This window comes from Acyrthosiphon pisum, chromosome A1 (assembly GCF_005508785.2).
Source record: "Acyrthosiphon pisum isolate AL4f chromosome A1, pea_aphid_22Mar2018_4r6ur, whole genome shotgun sequence".
Classification (NCBI taxonomy): Eukaryota; Metazoa; Arthropoda; class Insecta; order Hemiptera; family Aphididae; genus Acyrthosiphon; species Acyrthosiphon pisum.
This window is the reverse complement of record NC_042494.1, coordinates 75,854,256-75,862,025: the sequence shown is the minus strand read 5'-3', so window position 1 is coordinate 75,862,025 and position 7,770 is coordinate 75,854,256.

The following is a 7,770-nucleotide window of genomic DNA, read 5'->3' as shown; positions in this document are numbered from 1 at the left end:
ATTATGAAATGTATTCGGAGAAAAGAAATTTGTACTGGCAAGCTTCTCCACGCGATATAATATCGAATCGGGTCACGGATCCCACCCCTCCACCTCCACCCGTTTAGCGCGATTTGCAATAGTAGATAATCATGTACTTTATATTAAGTTATTATATGACATATAAATATTATATTATATAGATTATACATTGTATAATAATATAGAATATTATTTAAATTTAAATATCTCAGCTAAGTACAGTTATGTGAGTTTGAGTGGATTCCGGTACACGTAAAGCATGTGGGGCCTATTTCTACCTATATATACCTCCCTATCGTCAACTTTTTACTCTATCTACGACGCACACGAAAATTCGAATAGAGTTACAGGATTATACGCGATCGCGGCGCACTTCCGCGGCTGTCGTCTAGTTAAATCGATCAACAATATAATACAATATATATGTAGGTGGGTATATAGGCACTCTGCCGAAATGAACTCGAGCGAGTTTCGTAGTGTCTGTTTCTCTCTCTGTGTTTTTATTAGGTGTGTCGTCGTACTGATGGCAGTTCGGTGGGACTCAGAGAAAAACAAACCGGGCAAATTGGTTATTTGGTATTCAGAATATACTCGGATATATATATATATATATAATATAAACGGTCACGCAAAAAAAGAACGTCACTTGGATTATTTCGGTGGCGCACATAAATATTTACAACGCATTACGTCACCATATACGAATAGGTAACACACACACACACACACACACACACACACACACACACACACACACACATTATAAAGTGACGATATATATAGTATATATGTTATATTATATATACACCGAAAGATGTGGTACGGTATACTTTCGGGGCGTAAAAGTACATAGTAATATTATATACCTATATATAATAATATATTTGAATATGGGCGGCATAAACCAAGAAGACTCGACGAGACCATTTTTCGGCGTACTACATTCGACGTCGTTTTAGCGTCGAACTCGATTCTGATTTACGGCCAGTATATATAATAATAATAATAACAATAATATACAATAAGGGTGTCGTTTATATACACACAAAACGCACGTTCCGTCGAGTGGCACTGTACCGGAAGTTGACCAAAAAAAAAAAAAATTTAAAAAATCTATAAATCTCAATCGCATTACACGACGTTACGCAAACTTTTGGACTTTAATGTGTGTCTGTAGAGCGTTAATATAATATATTAACGCCCTGCAAACATATTATGTTTTTTGTAAAATAAAAGATTGAAGGCATCCAACGAGAAACACTCTATAGAGCGAGTAAACAATATTATTATACACTATTGTGAGTGATATTTTAAACGTATAATATTCGACTAACATCTCATACACTGAGATATTGGGTATTAAATGATTAAAGCACGTCATTTATTTTAAAAAAAAATCTTCTTTTTATCAAAGACACATATTTCATTATATCCCGTTGGCTCGACTTTTAAACTAGCTTTTATTCCGAAGAGCAATATTCATTATTCAAACATAATCATCTATTGAGAACATTTTACTTTTAGGTCATATTTTTTTTTAGCCAGCTGTTCATTTTTTTATATTTCTATGTGTACCTACCGAAACAGTTGAGCTAAAATATAAATCAAACATAATTTAATGTGACACTCAAAATGCTGTTTAAATATAAAGTTCACAAATCAATAAGATTTGATCTACAGATTCGATTCTAAGATCAATATATTCAATATAGAAAAAAAGGCGCGTTCCTTTAAACACTACATACAATAGTTTAATAATATAATAACATGTATGATTTAATAAGACAATATCTGTGGGAAACGTGTAAAGTCAGATTTTAAAAATGTAATTTTATTCTTTTGTTTTGTAGATAAATTTACGCCGGATCGACTGGAGGCATTGAAATTTGGCCATCTCTATAGATAATATTATTATTTGTACCACAAAATTATGAAAAATATACACAATGACATTACAGAATTTCAGTGAGATTAGTTTAGGAATACCAAAAATAGGTGTGACGTTAGCGATCGATAATATAATAGAAAATAACACACAATATTGTTATTGTTGTCAATTATCGTCTAAAATCGTATCATATTATAATATGAACAAAGAATATAAAATTACGCATTATACATGGCACACGCATACACGGTCGAACGGAAAACTTTGAGGCTAATGCTCGTTCGTAACCGGCCAATACCCGAGAGATTAGAATTCAATCGAAATGCTATTGGACCTCTACGTCTGCAAAATGTTGGATGTCTCACGGACGCTAATGGAAATAAGGGCTGGCTGGCGGGGCAAATCGATTACCTTCTTCACAAACTGCAGACATATACGCTAACATGCAATATAGCAACGTACGAAGGGCTAACCGCATGATGTAAGCATATTAAAAAAAATTGTCATACAGTGCGAGTGATCATCGCCAAGCATGTTCATCACAACCATTTTTTCCTTTGATAACATAAGCTCGTTCAAATTTTTATCCTTGAAATGTTCAAAATTTTAAATATGTACATTAAGACCACGTCATTTTCAAATCATTGACATTTTTTGTAAGTATACTACCACTTACAGAGTGTCCTGTGGAGATATACATTTTTGATTTTCAAATTAGAAACTGGCTTTTTTAATGTAAATAAAACAGAGAATAATTATTTTAAAAATTTGAATGCAACCTAATTAAACATTCGGAGGAGGAGTAGTTTCTCAGTCATTAAAATGTTAATAATAAGGATAATAGTCCTGAACAATAATTATTTTACAAAAGTATAAGATGAATGTAATATTGGATATCGAGTTTATCGTATTAGGACCATTTTTACATATCATAATCGCTCATAGATCAATATTGACTAGTTACTAAGATGTTCAAATCACAGTAGCTCCTATATATTATTCAAACCCATTATCATGGATCTATTATTCTTAGTAGGTACACAGAGTTGAATAATTCAAACACGACTCAATTAAATTTTGATTTCGGTATAATTATCAGACAAATTATATTCTAAATAATAAAAGGGTGGTTTTATTTTGAAATATAATATTTTTGTTTACCTAATTTTTAACTTAAAAATTCAAAACTTCACATACAATAGTATAACACTTTATTGATTTTTAAGACTAAATTATTTTATACTTAAGTAGGTATATTATTTTGAAAGTACATATACTTATTTGATTTTTATATTTTTAATTATATACAATGTATAATAATTATTTGATCAGATGTCAAATTTAAATTATTTAAATTTGTTGATAATTTGTGACTCTTTCGCTATAAAATTATACACATTACATGTTAACACGATGGTTTTTTCTTGATAAATAATAAAATGTGAATACAATTTTGAGCTAAACTTGTTCTGATTGAAACATATAAAAAAAAAAATTCTAAGTCTAGATAAATTATAATATTATTCAAGCGTAGTGTTTGGTGTTAAGTACACAAGTTATAGTTGCTATAACTAAGTAACTTCAATAAGTCACATAAACCAAAAATAATTTTCAAACAACATTCGTTGTATATGCTATAATTTTATCTTCTGGCAATATTATTTACGTAAATCAAAATATATTACCAATTTAATATTAGTATCATGATGCAACGTATAATATGTATGATCAAATATATACTATGTTATATACTATGCAATAAATAATTGTATTTGAATTATTCCGATAAAATTTCTAAGCTCCGTCCGTATATTATGCGACTAACTATTTGTTACTTTTGATGTCATAAAATATTAACAATACAATTTGTTTGGACGCGAGTTCATTAAATTTTGATTTGTGGTTTGTTTGTCTGTCAGCATATTGAAACACATTTCAATAATACAACCAACACAAGTTTTAATGATCAAATAAAACTAGAAGAAGCGAAGTGTTTTTGTTTCAAGTTTAAATAATTATTAGCTGTGAATATTGCATAACAATTTAGTCTACAGGTAATTTTACGGCTCCCCGAGGTCCACAGAAAAGTTTGGAAGATTGTTTACAGTTAAAAAGTAAATACCTATCACAGAAACAAAATGATTTTGTTACGCTCATTTTGTTCACGTTGTATGCGACTTCGCGACGGTAATTTTTTTTTCTGCATCATCTTTCAAACGTTAAGCGACCACTACTACTGCGCACTTGGTGTACACTGCAGAAACTACACAGATGATCGTATCGAGATTTGTGATTGTTTTTTTTTTTTTAGCTGTCTCCGATTAATATATTAATAGGTATAGTTTCGTAAAAAAAAATCGCTACGAACATAATAATTACCTAATTAATCTGATCACATACAGAGTTTATATTTTAATTTTAAAATTATTAAAAATGTAAAATGCAATTGGTTTTCCTTGAAAAATAATAAAATATGAGTACACTTTTAATTTGGCTCTAAATCCAATTGAAAGAAAAACATTCTAATTTCTGGATATTTTAATATTATTTAAACGTCTACTATGATGTCGAGTAAACGAGTTACAGAAGATATTATAACTAATTATAGCTTATATACGTTCTACGAAATACGGAGATTATAATAATATACACTATGCACCTTCAGTTACATATTAAAAAGAAAGTCACATAAATCAATAACAATTCCTTAACTTCTGTTATCTTTAAAACGTTAAGTGATCACTACTACAACAGCTATGCGTTGGTGTACACTACAGAAATTAAGCATACGTGATACGATCGTAAAAGTTCAAAATGCATTTTTTTTTCACGAGCGTACATCATTTTTTTTATAGGTGTCTCCAATTATTTGTATTAAATAGGGACGTATGATTATTGAGCTACTGAGCTAATCGATCCTCTGAACAGTGGCCGATGACGTTTGAAAGATATCCCTGAGAACATGATTATTATTTAATCAGATCTAAAGACTCAAATAGTGTTTATATTTTAAATTATTAAAATTCATTAATAATTTGTGTCTCGTTTACTATATTAGTAACATTAAATGTAAAACGCTTGCTCAAAAAATAATAAAATTTGAATAAACTTTTCAACTAAAATTGTTCTAAATCAAATAAAAAATAAATAAATTCCTACAATTGCGCGCTGATGTATACAGAACGAAACTACGCATATATTATCGTAATTAATGCAATATGCATTTACTATTTACACGCGTTCGCATTTTTTTTTTAGTCATCTCTAATTATTATAATATTATGTATGGTTTTATATATATTGTAGCTACTGAGCCACTGGATTCTCCCAACAACAGCCGATGACGCCTAAAAGAAATCGCTACGAACAATTGTCATTGTAATTTCAAGAAATGTCTTTGTGTAATAATTTTTAGCACAGCCGGTTGGATAATGAGCTAGAGAACATCTATTGCCAGAAATCACAGTCATCTCGAATATATTATAATTTACGATATTTCAATAATGTCATATTATGATATAGAGTGACTCGTTGATCACTCGACTTCTGTGTTTTTCGTTTTCATCGGATTTCTATTGATGTACCACCAAATCTGGTTGTCGCGCCAAATCGCCTCACATTGCTCAAGACTTATCATCGATTTTAAAAATTTTAGTTTCCATTTCCCCGTCATTATTATCCCATAGCGTGAAATGATTCCAAATTAATGAGATATTTTGGCGCGCGGCATTGCGTTTTCCGAAATTTCGGAAAACTAAAATGCTTACTTAATATACACTTAATACTTACTCGGACTTATTCACTGGACAATCCTAATTCATGAAATAATATATTCTTATCATAATGATAAAATATGCAATAGCTATACGTATTATTATACCTACGTAATGATATAGTTATGATATTATGAACTTAAAACGGTTAAAACACAAAATTAGGTAAATCGATAAAAGTATAATATAAACTATTTTTTACAATAATAAAATTGTTAACCTTTTCAGGCCGAATGGTAACTTTAAGATTCATGTTTTATAATTGTATCAGAAATAAACCTCAATGCTCATAGATAACATTAATACTTATCATTATATACAACAATTTGTGTCCTTTTAAACGGTCACCCTGTTTTTCATCGTTATCATAATATTTTTTGAGAAAAACGCATGTTTAGTTGTCTTATCTCGTAGTAACCGATAAAACACCTTTTCAAACTGATCTTTAGGTAAGTAATATTGATTTAATTTTTATATTAAAAATATTGAGATAATAAATACTTGTTTTTGTATCGTTATTCAGTACTTAGCTCACTCACAATATTTTATTAAGGAATAGAAGTACCCGTTACTTCCCAAAAACGGAAATCTTAATGGGCATACATTTTAAATCGTAATCAATGATGGTGGCAGTATTAATGGGTCATCGGTGATATTCGTTTCGTGAAATATTATTAGCTGTATATGGTTTATCTGTCTTAGTAAACTTTGAAGTGGTATAATACATTATATTATGTATATAAATCTATAACAAAATATGTTGCAATTAGTTTCTAATCTACTTAATCCACTTCATCTGTAGTTTTATTCGTCAGATTATTTCTCTAGGTAAGATGTGAATCTTAGGATTAATTGCTCACGTCTTAACTGGAAATTAACTACCCGTTGACTAAATTTATCTACAGGCTTCTAAATGTCAGTCGGTGAAACTAGTGCCACTGCGTTCGTCAGTGGAAAATAGGACTTCTTGTTAGTTAATCAGGATTTGGGATTTTGTGTTAATATTATTATAGTGCCTGATTATACGTTGTTTTCGGAACGATAAGTCTGGGAGGTTATAAATGATTGTTTTCACCGTTATTATTTAATGACGGAAAATAAACTCACTGCTATGAGTTATTTGTTTGTGTGTGTGTATTTTTATCATTATAGTCATTTTGATAAGGCGAGGGGGCCTAGCTACATAATATAATTTATGGGCTCACATAATTTTATCACTTGACAATTAAAACTTAAAAGCAAAATGTATCGTGCATAATATATTTACCAATTCAATTTTAACCTTAAATAATACAAATAATCATAAAAGTCCAAGAAAACTAATTAATACTTGATTTTTTTTGAGGCCATTTAATACGGTTTAAAATATTATGTCTTAGGAATTTAATTTAGGTACACAAACATTTAGAATTGAATGACATTTTTGGTTTTTTTTTTATTCCATATTATGTCATATTTTCAATTGTACAAATTATTGATTTGTTAAAATAGGTAGGCACAATATGTTATAATAATATAATTCGATCATATAATTTAAGAACCTATTAAACTAATGTTTTAAATTAAAACTTAAATAAAAAATAATTTAGGTGGTAAAACGATGTTGATTCATCGAGCGTGTCACTCCCATTTTCCTTCGAAAAATTAATTTATTCAAATTCTGATTCTTGGAATTTTCAAATATACTTAAGGACCATATTTTAAAATTCTATATTTCTATTAAATTAAGTGCAGTTATAAGAATAGCGAGTGTCTTCTCAAACTTTATAGCGTTATAAACTTCGGGTTTAACCATAAACCATTGTAATTCCAAGTATTTAATATGATAATGAGATATTTTTTTTGAAAATGTTGATGTATTCAGATTTCAAACAAATAGTTTCTAGTTATTCAACTTTTAAAAAGTAGCCGAGTAAAATAAGTACTAGACTAAATAGGTAGGTACTACATAATATATTTTATATTTTATTCTATAACCGTTATAAAACACTATATTATTATACTCTTAGTAATCACATGACTATATAATTTAATAAAGTAATATAAAATATAATCATGTGAATTTGATTTATATGCATTGACATTTTC